At 34.7% G+C, this 18,375-nt stretch overlaps 1 long non-coding RNA gene across 2 annotated transcripts in view; it reads right to left on the bottom strand.

Annotated features, from left to right (window-relative positions):
• LOC133612781 (uncharacterized) overlaps positions 1–18,375 on the bottom strand; it is a 106,899-nt gene that overhangs the window by 60,778 nt on the left and 27,746 nt on the right. Inside the window, exons 2-3 of one of the 2 annotated variants that reach the window (XR_012050626.1) lie at positions 10,886–11,002; positions 9,588–9,706 (exon numbers count right to left, since the gene is read on the bottom strand). This is a non-coding gene — a long non-coding RNA (uncharacterized lncRNA). Of the gene's footprint in view, positions 1–9,383; positions 9,707–10,885; positions 11,003–18,375 lie in introns of those variants that run through there. The other variant, XR_012050625.1, reaches the window with a different exon arrangement.

The following is an 18,375-nucleotide window of genomic DNA, read 5'->3' as shown; positions in this document are numbered from 1 at the left end:
CAATGTTGGGTTATTCCCAACCAAACTATTGGGAGGAATTATTTAACACAAAAGTTGAGTTATGCTAACTCAATGTTGGTTGATTCATAACCCAAGTAGTGGGTTGAATTTATTTAACACAAAAGTTATGCTAACTCAATGTTGGTTGATTCATAACCCAAGTAGTGGGTTGAATTTATTTAACACAAAAGCTTAGTTATGCTCACTACAATGCTGGGTTATTCCCAACCAAACTATTGGGTTGAATTATTTAACACAAAAGTTGAGTTATGCTAACTCAATGTTGGTTGATTCATAATCCAAGTATTGGGTTGAATTTATTTAACACAAAAGCTGAATTATGCTCACTACAATGTTGAGCTATTCCCAACCAAAATCTTGGGTTGAATAATTTAACACAAAAGTTGAGTTGTGATAACTCAATGTTGGGTTATTCCCAACCAAACTATTGGGTTGAATTATTTAATCCAAAAATTGAGTTATGCTAACTCAATGATGGTTGATTCATAACCCAAGTATTGGGTTGAATTTATTTAACACAAAAGCTGAGTTATACTCGCTCCAATGTTGGGTTATTCCCAACCAAAATATTGGGTTGAATTTTTTAACACAAAAGTTGAGTTGTGATAACTCAATGTTGGGTTATTCCCAACCAAACTGTTGGGTGGAATTATTTAACACAAAAGCTGAGTTATGCTCACTACAATATTGGGTTATTCCCAACCAAAATATTGGGTTTGATTATTTAACACAAAAGTTGAGTTATGCTAACTCAATGTTGGTTGATTCATAACCCAAGTATTGGGTTGGATTTATTTAACACAAAAGCTGAGTTATGCTCACTACAATGTTGGATTATTCTCAACCAAACTATTGGGTTGAATTTTTTAACACAAAAGTTGAGTTGTGATAACTCAATGTTGGGTTATTCCCAACCAAACTATTGGGTTGAATTATTTAACACAAAAGTTGAGTTATGCTAACTCAATGTTGGTTGATTCATAACCCAAGTATTGGGTTCATTTTATTTTACACAAAAGCTGAGTTATGCTCACTACAATGTTGGGTTATTCCCAACCAAACTATTGGGTTTCATTTTTAACACAAAAGTTGGGTTTTGATAACTCAATGTTGAGTTATTCCCAACTAAACTATTGGGTGGAATTATTTAACACAAAAGTTGAGTTATGCTAACTCAATGTTGGTTGATTCATAACCCAAGTATTGGGTTGAATTTATTCAACACAAAAGCTGAGTTATGCTCACTACAATGCTGGGTTATTCCCAACCAAACTATTGGGTTGAATTTTTTAACACAAAAGTTGAGTTGTGATAACTCAATGTTGGGTTATTCCCAAACAATCTATTGGGTAAAATTATTTAACACAAAAGTTGAGTTATGCTAACTCAATGTTGGTTGATTCTTAACCCAAGTATTGGGTTGAATTTATTTAACACAAAAGCTGAGTTATACTCACAACAATGTTGGGTTATTCCCAACCAAACTATTGGGTTGCGCAATTTAGCGCTCCTTGACCCAATAATTGGTTAAAAATTATACATTTTACTGCCTGTTTGTCCTACTCCTTCCCAACTACTGATCAAAAGTATTTGTCTTCCATTAAAACATACTCAAAAGCAAGATATGACTGACATTGTTTTTACAAGAATTGCCGTGTATGGCCATAGTAGTTCTATACAGCATGCTCAAATATGTTCATGTACTTAAGATGTGTGATTGTAAATAATGTTAGTGAGATTAATCCTTAATAAAATTCCCTTCAAGAAAAAAGTACCTTTTTAATTAAAAAAAAAAGCCTTTTACCCAAAAATGCATTACTCATTGAAAAACAACCCAAAAATGGTTCATAGTTTTGAAAACCCAGAAATGTAGTTAAAATAATACCCTTATAACCCGAAAAATTGATTGCTCTTCATAAAAATAACTCCAAAATTTAACCCAACACTCGCAACTCATAAATTGAGTTATCAAAATAACCAACTTTTTTTTTCATTGTGTATTGTGTTTAATATATACTAGTGTTGTCCTGATATCAATATTTTGGTACCGGTACATATTTCCTGAGTTTATAAACATAATGTAAATTTTTTTAAACGAAAGAAGATGTTGTGGTGCCAAAAATATCGACGTAATCATAGTAGTATTGACTAGATACGCTACTGTACTTGGTATCTTTACAGTGGATGTTAGGTGTAGATCCACCAATGGCGTTTGTTTACATTTTGACGCCGGTGAGCTATGGTGTGTCGTGAAGCATGTTTAGCTATTCCTTATCCTGCAGTGATAATAATACTTGTAAGAAACTTACTTTATTTGTTGCCATGAAGGCGAGGATTAGTGATTTAGAAGTAGCTAAAACACTGGGTGAGTGGAGTGTGTGGATGTTGGAACGCTTCCAATCGGATGAGAAATGTGGGATATGGAGAGATTTGTATATTGCCTATTAATTTTCCATAGGGGAAAATTCCTGGTAATTCCGGGTAATCAGGGATTTTTCGGAACCGGGAAACATGCCGGCTTGAATGTCGAGGGTGAGTGGAGTGTGTGGATGTTGGAACGGTTCAAATCGGATGAGAAATGTGGGATTGTACAATGCTCGTTCATTGTCAATGGAGAAAAAAATGTGTGGAAATTTCGGGGAAACCGGGAAATTTGGGGAGGGGACAACATGTATTGCATTCGACAAAGAACAGTGTGGGTTGATGGTTGAAATGTCGGAATTGGGTAGAAAATGGCACAAAGTTTTGGGGGCATTGTAACTATGAATATGTCCATTCATTTGAATGGGAATTTCCTGGAAATTTGGGAATATAGGGAAAAACGGGATTTTTTTTTAAAATATTGATACTAGCACAATTGTCCTGGATGATATGAATGGGTTGAAAAATGTTGATTTAGTAACAGTTTAAATTCAAATAGGTATTTCGGAATTCCGGGAAAACCGGGAATTTGTGCGCCAAGACAAATGGTAGTTTTGTTGTCCCAATTAAAAAGAATGTTTTGAAGTTGGAATGGTCAAAAACGGTTGAAAAATGTGGACTGCGAACATTTTCCAGTAATAGGTGAAAGTAGGGCTTTAGAAAACCGGTCATTCTGAGCATTCCTGGAATTTTTTTGAACTTGGAAAATGGTAGTTTGATTGTGTAAGGTGAGATAAGTGGAACAGACAAATCGGTTGAGAAATGTGGGATTGTATAATGCTCATTCATTGTCAATGGAGAAAAAATGTGTGGAAATTCCAGGAAAACCGGGAAATTTGGGAAGGGGACAACATGTTTTGCATTCGACAAATAACAGTGTGGGTTGATGGTTGAAATGTTGGAATCGGGTAAAAAATGGCACAAAGTTTTGGGCATTGTAACTATGAATATGTCCATTCATTTGAATGGGAATTTCCTGGAAATTTGGGAATATAGTGAAAACGGGAATTTTTGAAAATATTGATACTAGCACAATTGTCCTGGATTATATAAATGGGTTGAAAAATGTTGATTTAGTAACAGTTTAAATTCAAATGGGTATTTTGGAATTCCGGGAAAACCGGGAATTTGTATGCAAAGACAAATGGTAGTTTTGTTGTCCCAATTAAAAAATAATGTTTTGAAGTTGGAATGGTCAAAAACAGTTGAAAAATGTGGACTGCGACCATTTTCCAGTAACAGGTGAAAGCAGGGCTTTAGAAAACCGGTCATTCTGAGCATTCCTGGATTTTTTTTTGAACTTGGAAAATGGTACTTTGATTGTGTAAGGTGAGATAAGTGGAACAGACAAATCGGTTGAGAAATGTGGGATTGTATAATGCTCATTCATTGTCAATGGAGAAAAAATGTGTGGAAATTCCAGGAAAACAGGGAAATTTGGGAAGGGGACAACATGTTTTGCATTCGACAAATAACAGTGTGGGTTGATGGTTGAAATGTTGGAATCGGGTAAAAAATGGCACAAAGTTTTGGGCATTGTAACTATGAATATGTCCATTCATTTGAATGGGAATTTCCTGGAAATTTGGGACTATAGGGAAAAACGGGAATTTTTTAAAATATTGATACTAGCACAATTGTCCTGGATTATATAAATGGGTTGAAAAATGTTGATCTAGTAACATTCAAATGGGTATTTCGGAATTCCGGGAAAACCGGGAATTTGTACGCCAAGACAAATGGTAGTTTTGTTGTCCCAATTAAAAATAATGTTTTGAAGTTGGAATGGTCAAAAACGGTTGAAAAATGTGGATTGTGAACATTTTCCAGTAACAGGTGAAAGCAGGGCTTTAGAAAACCGGTCATTCTGAGTATTCCTGGAATTTTTTTTGAACTTGGAAAATGGTAGTTTGATTGTGTAAGGTGAGATAAGTGGAACAGACAAATCGGTTGAGAAATGTGGGATTGTACAATGCTCATTCATTGTCAATGGAGAAAAAATGTGTGGAAATTGCAGGAAAACCGGGAAATTTGGGAAGGGGACAACATGTTTTGCAATCGACAAAGAACAGTGTGGGTTGATGGTTGAAATGTCAGAATCGGGTAAAAAATGGCACAAAGTTTTGGTCATTGTACCTATGAATATGTCCATTCATTTGAATGGGAATTTCCTGGAAATTTGGGAATATAGGGAAAAACGGGAATTTTTTAAAATATTGATACTAGCACAATTGTCCTGGATTATATGAATGGGTTGAAAAATGTTGATTTAGTAACAGTTTAAATTCAAATGGGTATTTCGGAATTCCGGGAAAACCGGGAATTTGTACGCCAAGACAAATGGTAGTTTTGTTGTCCCAATTAAAAATAATGTTTTGAAGTTGGAATGGTCAAAAACGGTTGAAAAATGTGGATTGTGAACATTTTCCAGTAACAGGTGAAAGCAGGGCTTTAGAAAACCGGTCATTCTGAGTATTCCTGGAATTTTTTTTGAACTTGGAAAATGGTAGTTTGATTGTGTAAGGTGAGATAAGTGGAACAGACAAATCGGTTGAGAAATGTGGGATTGTACAATGCTCATTCATTGTCAATGGAGAAAAAATGTGTGGAAATTGCAGGAAAACCGGGAAATTTGGGAAGGGGACAACATGTTTTGCAATCGACAAAGAACAGTGTGGGTTGATGGTTGAAATGTCAGAATCGGGTAAAAAATGGCACAAAGTTTTGGTCATTGTACCTATGAATATGTCCATTCATTTGAATGGGAATTTCCTGGAAATTTGGGAATATAGGGAAAAACGGGAATTTTTTAAAAATATTGATACTAGCACAATTGTCCTGGATTATATGAATGGGTTGAAAAATGTTGATTTAGTAACAGTTTAAATTCAAATGGGTATTTCGGAATTCCGGGAAAACCGGGAATTTGTACGCCAAGACAAATGGTAGTTTTGTTGTCCCAATTAAAAATAATGTTTTGAAGTTGGAATGGTCAAAAACGGTTGAAAATGTGGATTGTGAACATTTTCCAGTAACAGGTGAAAGCAGGGCTTTAGAAAACCGGTCATTCTGAGTATTCCTGGAATTTTTTTTGAACTTGGAAAATGGTAGTTTGATTGTGTAAGGTGAGATAAGTGGAACAGACAAATCGGTTGAGAAATGTGGGATTGTATAATGCTCGTTCATTGTCAATGGAGAAAAAATGTGTGGAAATTCCAGGAAAACCGGGAAATTTGGGAAGGGGACAACATGTTTTGCATTCGACAAATAACAGTGTGGGTTGATGGTTGAAATGTCGGAATCGAGTAAAAAATGGCACAAAGTTTTGGGCATTGTAACTATGAATATGTCCATTCATTTGAATGGGAATTTCCTGGAAATTTGGGAATATAGGGAAGAACGGGAATTTTTGAAAATATTGATACTAGCACAATTGTCCTGGATTTTATAAATGGGTTGAAAAATGTTGATCTAGTAACATTCAAATGGGTATTTCGGAATTCCGGGAAAACCGGGAATTTGTACGCCATGACAAATGGTAGTTTTGTGGTCCCAATTAAAAAGAATGTTTTGAAGTTGGAATGGTCAAAAACGGTTGAAAAATGTGGATTGTGAACATTTTCCAGTAACAGGTGAACGCAGGGCTTTAGAAAACCGGTCATTCTGAGCATTCCTGGAATTTTTTTTGAACTTGGAAAATGGTAGTTTGATTGTGTAAGGTGAGATAAGTGGAACAAACAAATCGGTTGAGAAATGTGGGATTGTACAATGCTCATTCATTGTCAATGGAGAAAAAATGTGTGGAAATTGCAGGAAAACCGGGAAATTTGGGAAGGGGACAACATGTTTTGCATTCGACAAATAACAGTGTGGGTTGATGGTTGAAATGTTGGAATCGGGTAAAAAATGGCACAAAGTTTTGGGCATTGTAACTATGAATATGTCCATTCATTTGAATGGGAATTTCCTGGAAATTTGGGAATATAGTGAAAACGGGAATTTTTGAAAATATTGATACTAGCACAATTGTCCTGGATTATATAAATGGGTTGAAAAATGTTGATTTAGTAACATTTTAAATTCAAATGGGTATTTTGGAATTCCGGGAAAACCGGGAATTTGTATGCAAAGACAAATGGTAGTTTTGTTGTCCCAATTAAAAAATAATGTTTTGAAGTTGGAATGGTCAAAAACGGTTGGAAAATGTGGACTGCGACCATTTTCCAGTAACAGGTGAAAGCAGGGCTTTAGAAAACCGGTCATTCTGAGCAATCCTGGATTTTTTTTTTGAACTTGGAAAATGGTAGTTTGATTGTGTAAGGTGAGATAAGTGGAACAGACAAATCGGTTGAGAAATGTGGGATTGTATAATGCTCATTCATTGTCAATGGAGAAAAAATGTGTGGAAATTCCAGGAAAACCGGGAAATTTGGGAAGGGGACAACATGTTTTGCATTCGACAAATAACAGTGTGGGTTGATGGTTGAAATGTTGGAATCGGGTAAAAAAAAATGGCACAAAGTTTTGGGCATTGTAACTATGAATATGTCCATTCATTTGAATGGGAATTTCCTGGAAATTTGGGACTATAGGGAAAAACGGGAATTTTTTAAAATATTGATACTAGCACAATTGTCCTGGATTATATAAATGGGTTGAAAAATGTTGATCTAGTAACATTCAAATGGGTATTTCGGAATTCCGGGAAAACCGGGAATTTGTACGCCAAGACAAATGGTAGTTTTGTTGTCCCAATTAAAAATAATGTTTTGAAGTTGGAATGGTCAAAAACGGTTGAAAAATGTGGATTGTGAACATTTTCCAGTAACAGGTGAAAGCAGGGCTTTAGAAAACCGGTCATTCTGAGTATTCCTGGAATTTTTTTTGAACTTGGAAAATGGTAGTTTGATTGTGTAAGGTGAGATAAGTGGAACAGACAAATCGGTTGAGAAATGTGGGATTGTACAATGCTCATTCATTGTCAATGGAGAAAAAATGTGTGGAAATTGCAGGAAAACCGGGAAATTTGGGAAGGGGACAACATGTTTTGCAATCGACAAAGAACAGTGTGGGTTGATGGTTGAAATGTCAGAATCGGGTAAAAAATGGCACAAAGTTTTGGGCATTGTACCTATGAATATGTCCATTCATTTGAATGGGAATTTCCTGGAAATTTGGGAATATAGGGAAAAACGGGAATTTTTTAAAATATTGATACTAGCACAATTGTCCTGGATTATATGAATGGGTTGAAAAACGTTGATTTAGTAACAGTTTAAATTCAAATGGGTATTTCGGAATTCCGGGAAAACCGGGAATTTGTACGCCAAGACAAATGGTAGTTTTGTTGTCCCAATTAAAAATAATGTTTTGAAGTTGGAATGGTCAAAAACGGTTGAAAAATGTGGATTGTGAACATTTTCCAGTAACAGGTGAAAGCAGGGCTTTAGAAAACCGGTCATTCTGAGTATTCCTGGAATTTTTTTTGAACTTGGAAAATGGTAGTTTGATTGTGTAAGGTGAGATAAGTGGAACAAACAAATCGGTTGAGAAATGTGGGATTGTATAATGCTCGTTCATTGTCAATGGAGAAAAAATGTGTGGAAATTCCGGGAAAACCGGGAAATTTGGGAAGGGGACATCAGGTTTTGCATTCGACAAAGAACAGTGTGGGTTGATGGTTGAAATGTCGGAATCGGGTAAAAAATGGCACAAAGTTTTGGGGGCATTGTAACTATGAATATGTCCATTCATTTGAATGGGAATTTCCTGGAAATTTGGGAATATAGGGAAGAACGGGAATTTTTGAAAATATTGATACTAGCACAATTGTCCTGGATTTTATAAATGGGTTGAAAAACGTTGATCTAGTAACATTCAAATGGGTATTTCGGAATTCCGGGAAAACCGGGAATTTGTACGCCAAGACAAATGGTAGTTTTGTGGTCCCAATTAAAAAGAATGTTTTGAAGTTGGAATGGTCAAAAACGGTTGAAAAATGTGTGGAAATTGCAGGAAAACCGGGAAATTTGGGAAGGGGACAACATGTTTTGCATTCGACAAAGAACAGTGTGGGTTGATGGTTGACAAATGAATCGGTTGAGAAATGTGGGAATTGTGCAAGTTAGAAAAATGGCCCGTTCATTTTTTAATGGAAAAATGTCCTGCAAAACCGGGAATTCTGGGTAATCTGGTAATCTGTTTTGAGGCATGTTAAAAAAAATAATGCACTTTGTGACTTCAATAATAAATATGGCAGTGCCATGTTGGCATTTTTTTCCATAACTTGACTTGATTTATATTCGAAAACCTTGTTACATTGTTTAATGCATCCAGCGGGGCATCACAACAAAATTAGGCATAATAATGGGTTCATTCCACGACTGTATATATCGGTATCGGTTGATATCGGAATCGGTAATTAAGAGTTGGACAATATCGGATGTCGGCAAAAAAGCCATTATCGGACATCTCTAGTATTATATCTTTATTTGTCGTTATTTATACTTTCTGAATAAATGACGTGATAATGTTCATCAGTCAACTCATTGGTGTTAATTTACAATCATCAAGATAAAAAAATTAAATCAAAATCAAATTACAGGATGTTATTTGTGTAGTTTGCTTATTTTCCTCGACTGGTGCACTAACATGTGGTTTATTAGATTTTTTTTTACATATGTAGCATAAAGGTACAAAGATACAAAGGATTGCTATTGCGACATCCAGTGGACACATTTGGAACAGCCGTTTCTTTCGTTCAAAAATTTCGGCTCATTTTTATACTTGGCAAACTCATCGGATAAAACCTGTTCACGGGCCTGATCCTGCCCGCGGGCCGTACGTTTGATATGTATGATTTGTATACAGTACATACATTTAAATAACAATAACATAAACCATAAGCATTTTATGGATTGTTTGTATTATGGAATTACATTATTCATTCATTTATTTTCATTTGATAGCCATTTAATAAGCCATAGAAATGGAAAAGCAACATTTAGATCCTTAAGTTAACATTTGAATATGTGTGGTTTTCAGTTATGACTGGCTTATCAGGTGTACTTGGATTCTGGGTGAATAAGTGAAATATTACATAACCCAATGACTTAGAATGGTGCTTTCAAGGGTGTGGGACATACTTGAAGAGCAACACAGTGGTCCATGGATGGATGAGGGATGGATGGATGGATGGATGGATGGATGGATGTGCACGACGGGCGTGGGCTAGTTGGCGTCAGTGGTGTCATGTAGCGTTGACCTGCAAGACAAACCCCCAAAGTGATCAGTCTGGAATGGCAGTGGTCCATGACCATGACCTGAGTTCACCTCGACTTGAGACTTAGACTAAAGAGGATCAGGGATGAAACGTGCTGAAAGAACAACTGTCAAGCTCCCTGTGCTAAGTTACTGTTTGGAATGTTTACTCAAGTAACTCATTCTCCTTCTATGCCACATCAATATGGAATGCACTCCCAACAGGTGTAAAAGAAAGTCCATCTCTATCCTCCTTCAAAACCGCACTAAAACAACACCTCCAGGCAACTTTAACCCTTGACTAACACCCTCCCCCCTCCACATCCCACCTCCCCGGATTGTAAATAATCAATGTAAATAATCAAATGTATATACTTGTTCTTATGCTTTCTGAACTCACTATGTTCACATCCTACCAAGTCAGATCTACACGGTTTTCAATGCCCATTTCTCTGCAATTGTTGATGACTGAAGTGCTGATATCAACCCCCCCGGATTGTAAATAATGTAAATAATTCAATGTATATACTCTGATGATGAACTTGTGTGATGACTGTATTATGCTGATAGTATATATTTGTGCCATGCATTGATTTACTCGGACCCCGACTTAAACAAGTTGAAAAACGTATTGGGGTGTTACCATTTAGTGGTCAATTGTACGGAATATGTACTGAACTGTGCAATCTACTAATAAAAGTCTCAATCAATCAATCAAACGAGCGCATGGTGCCAGCATGCTTCCATCAGTTCGTTAGCTGCATTCGCACGTAGCAACTTGTACTTTCACAACTTAGTCATGATAACTGACACCTTGCAAAAAATTAAATATAAAGGAATAACTGTTAAAAGTCTAAATAATCAGGTCCAAACCCACATCACTTGCTAATGCACGAGCGAACACTCAATAGGCATTTTTCTACTTGAACTTTTAGTTCCTGGAACCTCTGGTCCCTGGATCTATGTGTTCCTGTAGAAGTGTGTGGTTTGTGTTTGCACCATATTTCACAGTTCAGGTAGTTTATACAAGTCAGTCTGATGACGTATGGAGGAGTGGATTACTATATTTCTACACTGATACCATGTCAATATACAGACAATATTAGGTCACAGTTATTTTACTAAAAAGTAAGTCATTGAAATACAAAACAATAAAAATGATGATTTATAAAATAAAATGTACCCAATTGTTCATAAAAAGCCAGGCTTTGTTTTGTCCACAATGTCCAACAGTCAGAAAGTCGTCCTCAGTAAATGATGACTTCATGAGGGTCAGGTGATTCTTTTTGGTCCATTTCAGCTGTGAATAACAATATATAAATAATACATGTCAGTGTTTATCTGTAAATAGTAATACAAAAATAATACATGTCAATGTTTATATGTAAATAACAATATATAAATAATACATGTCAGTGTTTGTCTGTAAATAATACATAAATAATAAATGCCAGTGTGTATCTGTAAATAATATAAAATAATACATGTCAGTTTATCTGTAAATAACAACATATAAATAATACATGTCAGTGTTTGTCTATAAATAACAATATATGAATAATAAATGTCAGTGTTTATCTGTAAATAATACATAAATACTACATGTCAGTGTTTATCTGTAAATAATATATAAATAATGAATGTCAGTGTTTATTTGTAAATAACAATATATAAATAACAAATGTCAGTGTTTATCTGTAAATAACAATATAAAAATAATACATGTCAGTGTTTATATCTAAATAACAATATATAAATAATACATGTCAGTGTGTCTGTAAATAACAATATATAAAAAAATAAATGTTAGTGTTTATCTGTAAATAATACATAAATAATAAATGTCAGTGTTTATTTGTAAATATATAAATAATGAATGTCAGTGTTTGTCTGTAAATAATATATAAATAATACATGTCAGTGTTTATCTGTAAATAATACATAAATAATAAATGTCAGTGTTTATCTGTAAATAAAAAATATATAAATAATAAATGTTAGTGTTTAACTGTAAATAAAAAATATTTAAATAATAAATTAGTGTTTATCTGTAAATAATATATGAATAAATGTCGGTGTTTATCTGGAAATAATATATAAATAATAAATGTCAGTGTTTATCTGTGAATAACAACATATAAATAATACATGTCAGTGTTTGTCTGTAAATAACAATATATGAATAATAAATGTTAGTGTTTATCTGTAAATAATACATAAATACCATACCATACCATACCATACCAACTTTATTTATAAAGCCCTTTAAAAAAAAGCACAGTTGAAAAACAAAGGGCTGTACACCACAAAGAAATGAAGGCAAAGGACAGACTAAAAAATAACATTTAAAACAGAAATAAAATTACACATTTAAAAAGCAAATATAAATTACCCTAAGAACAGTTTGTTAAATAAAAACAGTTTAAAAGTTAAAAACAGTTCAAAAAGTTAAAAGCTAAAAACAATTCAAAGTCTCATGCTGGGTTAAAAGCCAGTGAATAAAAATGGGTTTTAAGAAGGGTCTTAAAAATAGCCAAAGAAGGGGCCTGTCTCACATGGAGAGGGAGATCGTTCCAGACTTTGGGACCCGCAACAGAGAAAGCTCCATGTCAGTGTTTATCTGTAAATAATATATAAATAATGAATGTCAGTGTTTGTCTGTAAATACAATACAAAAACACGTCAGCGTTTATTTGTAAATAACAATATAAAAATAATACATGTCAGTGTTTATATGTAAATAACAATATATAAATAATACATGTCAGTGTGTCTGAAAATAACAATATATAAAAATAAATGTTTGTGTTTATCTGTAAATAATATAAATAATACATGTCAGTGTTTATTTGTAAATAATATATAAATAATAAATGTCAGTGTTTGTCTGTAAATAATATATAAATAATACATGTCAGTGTTTATCTGTAAATAATACATAAATAATAAATGTCAGTGTTTATCTGTAAATAAAAAATATATATAAATAATAAATGTTAGTGTTTATCTGTAAATAAAAAATATTTAAATAATAAATTAGTGTTTATCTGTAAATAATATATAAATAAATGTCAGTGTTTATCTGGAAATAATATATAAATAATAAATGTCAGTGTTTATCTGTAAATAACTATATATAAGTAATAAATGTTAGTGTTTATCTGTAAATAACAATATATACATAATACATGTTAGTATTTCTTGAAATCATATATTAATAATACATGTTAGTGTTTCTGTAAATAACAATATATAAATAATACATATCAGTGTTTGTTTGTAAATAATATATAAATAATACATGTTAGTGTTTATCTGTCAAAAACAATATATAAATAATACATGTTAGTGTTTATATGTCAATAAGAATATATAAATAATACATGTCACTGTTTGTAAATAATAAATAAATAGTAAATGTTAGTGTTTATCTGTAAATAATATATAAATAATACATGTCAGTGTTTATCTGTAAATAACAAAATATAAGTAATGAATGTCAGTGTTTGTCTGTAAGTAAATAATATATAAATAGTAAATATCAGTGTTTATCTGAAAATAACAATATATAAATAATAAACATCAGTGTTTATCTGTAAATAATATATAAATAATACATGTCAGTGTTTATCTGTAAATAAAAAATATATAAATAATAAATGTTAGTTTGTGTAAATAAAAAATATATAAATAATAAATGGTAGTGTTTATCTGTAAATAACAATATATAAATAATAAACTTCAGTGTTTATCTGTAAATAATATATAAATAAATGTCAGTGTTTATCTGTAAATAAAAAATAATAAATGTTAGTGTTTATCTGTAAATAAAAAATATATAAATAATACATGTCAGTGTTTATCTGTAAATAACAAGATAAAAATAATACATGTCAGTGTTTATATGTAAATAACAATATATAAATAATACATGTCAGCTTGTTAGCATTAGCATTCCGTTCACTGGGGTTGAGGCTAATAACGACATTGAATGTCACTGACGACTTTTACAACATGTAATAAAGTCAATAGTAAATATTTGATGTTATTTACCTCCTTTATTTCACATTTATCCAACAAAGTCAGAGTAGTAAGCAGCTAATGCACATTAACTGTGGGGCGGGGGGCCTGTGGTCTGTCCATTGAACTGTTAGTTACGGCCCTGTACAAACACCAGACTCAGATACCTGAGGGGAGGGGCTGTCACGTGACTTCATGTAATTAGATGAACCTGCCACAATTACACAATGACAGCAGTTCATGTAGGATTTGTTGAAAAACTTCATGCCGAACAAAGTCTGATTGTGGGCAAACGCTTCGAGATATAGACTTTTGGTAAAAACCGGGAGCGCCTCAAGGCTTTGAGGAACGTTCCGGTGTTCTCAGATTTCCGTAAAGTGCAGAAATGGCCGAGTTAGAGCGAGTAGGAAAAGAAGATTATTTGTGTCTTTTCAAGCCGATACTCTACATTGGAGTCTGAGAGATTTAGCTGACTTTCTTGGCTTTGAGGGCCAACAGAAGCCAAATGGGACACATGACCTACATACAAGTGACATTTTTCTGAGAGAGGACATGTGTGTCAACGTTTTCACCGAAACACATGACAGTGGAATAAAAGATGTGGCCGTGAGGACAGATTGTTCACCAAAGAAAAAGCTTTATTTTCCAGGGCTTGACGCCGTCCTCTTTAATGAAGGAACCCCGATGGCCCTCGCCTCCTTCCGATGGCCATCCAGACAAAACCAAACATCGGACATAAAAACTTTTTAGCCAGGGTTAAAGTAGACAAGTGTGTGAACAAAATGAGATGTTAAGCACCGAGCTACGTGAAAGTATGGCAGAGCTACAAGAGGAGGTCATCTCGCAATTTGGAGTGTTCTGCTGGGAATATCCGCCATTATAAAGGTTGCGGACTAGGGATGTCCGATATTATCGGACTGCTGATATTATCGGCCGATAAATGCTTTAAAATGTAATATCGGAAATTATCGGTTTCAAAAAGTAAAATGTATGACTTTTTAAAACGCCGCTGTGTACACGGACGTAGGGAGAACTACAGAGCGCCAATAAACCTTAAAGGCACTGCCTTTATGTGCCGCAATCACATAACATCTGCAGCTTTTCAACAGCCATACAGGTCACACTGAGGGTGGCCGTATAAACAACTTTAACACTGTTACAAATATGCGCCACACTGTGAGTCCACACCAAACAAGAATGACAAACACAATTCGGGAGAACATCCGCACCGTAACACAACATAAACACAACAGAACAAATACCCAGAACCCCTTGCAGCACTAACTCTTCCAGGACGGGACAATATACACCCAGGCTACCACCAAACCCCGCCCGCCCCCAACCACGCCCCCCCCCCCCCCCCCCCCCCTCACCTCAACCACGCTGCCCCCACCATCTCCTGAATTCGGCGGTCTCTAGTATACTTTGGACTGAAGCTGTGTGCCTTCATTGTTTTTGTAGCTGTTGTTTTGAGGCATATTTAAAAAATAAAAAATACCGTATTTTTCGGACTATAAGTCGCAGTTTTTTTTCACAGTTTGGCCGGGGGTGCGACTTATATTCAGGAGCGACTTGTGTGTGAAATTATTAACACATTACCGTTAAAATATCAAATAATATTATTTAGCTCATTCACGTAAGAGACTAGACGTATAAGATTTCATTGGATTTAGCGATTAGGAGTGACAGATTGTTTGGTAAACATATAGCATGTTCTATATGTTATAGTTATTTGAATGACTCTTACCATAATATGTTACGTTAACATACCAGGCACGTTCTCAGTTGGTTATTTATGCCTCATATAACGTACACTTATTCAGCCTGTTGTTCACTATTCTTTATTTATTTTAAATTGCCTTTCAAATGTCTATTCTTGGTGTTGGCTTTTATCAAATAAATTTCCCCAAAAAATGCGACTTATACTCCAGTGCGACTTATATATGTTTTTTCCCTTCTTTATTATGCATTTTCGGCCGGTGCGACATAAAAAAATTAAAAAAAACTACGGTAATGCACTTTGTGAAAGTCAAAGTATAGTATTTCTCATAGTTGTAGTGGGTATTATCTCAGGGAGAGCATGTCCCAAATTCCAAGCTGTTTTGAGGTGAGGCATGTTAAAAAAAATAGTGCACTTTGTGACTTCAATAATAAATATGGCAGTGCCATGTTGGCACTTTTTTCCATAACTGGAGTTGAAGTTGTTCTCTTATTTTGGAAAACCTTGTTTTTGATTGATTGATTGAAACTTGTATTAGTAGATTGCACAGTACAGTACATATTCCGTACAATTGACCACTAAATGGTAACACCCCAATAAGTTTTTCAACTTGTTTAAGTCGGGGTCCACGTTAATCAATTCATGATAAAGTTACATTGTTTAATGCAGTGGTTCTTAACCTGGGTTCGATCGAACCCTAGGGGTTCGGCGGAGCCTCCGCCACGGAGGTAGACACATCCTACTTATTGTGTAAATAAAAATTTCTCCCTATCGGCGTATTATGGATACCCCCAAACAATGTTCCCTCTAATTTTCCATCTGATTTGCAGGTTTTTTGATTGATTGAAACTTTTACTAGCAGATTGCAAAGGAAGAGAATACATTATATGAAACAGTACAGTTTACACAGTACAGTACATATTCCGTACAATTGACCACTAAATGGTAACACCCGAATACGTTTTTCAACTTGTTTAAGTTTAAGTCGGGGTCCACGTTAATCAATTCATGGGAATGTGTTTAATGTGTGTAATTTGTTGTGAGTTCATGCACTGTGTTGGTTTTGTTCTTTGAACAAGGTGATGTTCATGCACGGTTCATTTTGTGCACCAGTAAAAAATCATATAACTTTTTCTTGAATTTTATTTTATTTTTCACTGAATGCGCATATGAAACTGGTGGGATTCAGTACCTCCGACAAGGTTAAGTACCACTGCTTTAATGCAGGGGTGCTCACACTTTTTCTGCAGGCGAGCTACTTTTCAATTGATCAAGTCGTGGGGATCTACCTCATTCATATATATAATTTACATTTACTTATTTATGAAATATATGTTTTTGTTAACAAGTTAAAGGTGTTTAATGATAATGCAAGCATGTTTAACACATATAGTTAATATTGTTAAAAATTTAAAGGTGTTTAATGATAATACAAGCATGTTTAATACATATAGTTAATATTGTTAACAAGTTAAAGGTGTTTAATGATAACACAAGCATGTTTAACACATAGTTAATATTGTTAAAAAAATTAAAGGTGTTTAATGATAATACAATAATGTTTAATACATATAGTTAATATTGTTAACAACTTAAAGGTGTTTAAAGATAATACAAGCATGTTTAACACATATAGTTAATATTGTTAATAAGTTAAAGGTGTTTAAAGATAATACAAGCATGTTTAACACATATAGATTCCTTTCTTTCATGAAGACAAGAATATAAGTTGGTGTATTACCTGATTCTGATGACTTGCATTGATTGGAATCAGACAGTGGTGATGATAATGTCCGCATTTTTGAATGGAGGAGAAAAAAAGTCCTCCTTTCTGTCCAATACCACATGAAAGTGGTTGGTTTTTGGCATCTTATTTGTCCAGCTTCCGTACTCCTTTGTATACACTTTACAAGAAATACATTGTCTCCAAACTCCGTAGCTTGCTAGCTTGTGCATGCCAGTTTTCTGAGACTCTTATTTTGGTAGCGCAGGCAGGATGAAGCAGCACTTTTATTGTGCAACTGTGCAGTCGGTCTTTGGAGTTTTGACGACAGGTACGGCGCCAGTCTGTTGAAATAAAGTGTTTCTCGCCTTCCAGTCGGTAATTTTAATGAGCTGGCAGCAGCCAGCGACATCTCAGAAGACCCTCGGGTGCCGAGAATGTCAATCAAGTGACGAAAGTGACGTCATAGTGAAGATTTATGATCGCTCATTTTTAGGACTATTTTTTCATGCCTGGCTGGTGATCGACTGACACACCCTCCGGGATCGACCGGTAGCTCGCGATCGACGTAATGAGCACCCCTGCTTTAATGCATCCAGCGGGGCATCACAACAAAATTAGGCATAATAATGTGTTAATTCCACGACTGTATATATCGGTATCAATTGATATCGGATTCGGTAATTCAGAGTTGGACAATATCGGAATATCGGCAAAAACGCCATTATTGGACGTCCCTATTGCGTACCCAATCAATGGGCTCAAAGCGATTAGTTTTTGTAATAGCGTCGCCATGGTAACACGAAATGTTCCCAACTTAAAGTATCGCCGTCTGCGCGAACGAGACCTTTCCGACGATATAACATATGTGGGGGTTTGTTGGCCTGTTCGTCTCGTATTAATCGTAAAAGAAACGTGCGGAACTATAATAATACAAGTTGAAGTATGAGCAATAATAATATGGGCTGCTCAGCAGCATGTGAATGGGCGCTTGCATTGCAGCAGGCCCATAACTAGTGTACATGAAAGACTTTGTTGCCAATGACTAGTACCTACTGGACTTCCTGCACTGTACAAATGGTTCAAACGGCTTTGCGGCTCTTTCTTGTGAGTCCTAATGATATTGTCAAGCGTCGTCGTCCCGCGTCCTCAGCCTCATGACCATCCCCTTGCAGCGTTTGATCTACTCTGCAATTACGGCGTGTAGCAA

The sequence above is a fragment of the Nerophis lumbriciformis genome, linkage group LG10 (genome assembly GCF_033978685.3).
Source record: "Nerophis lumbriciformis linkage group LG10, RoL_Nlum_v2.1, whole genome shotgun sequence".
NCBI lineage: Eukaryota > Metazoa > Chordata > Actinopteri > Syngnathiformes > Syngnathidae > Nerophis > Nerophis lumbriciformis.
This window is presented reverse-complemented; position numbering and strand designations above follow the sequence as displayed.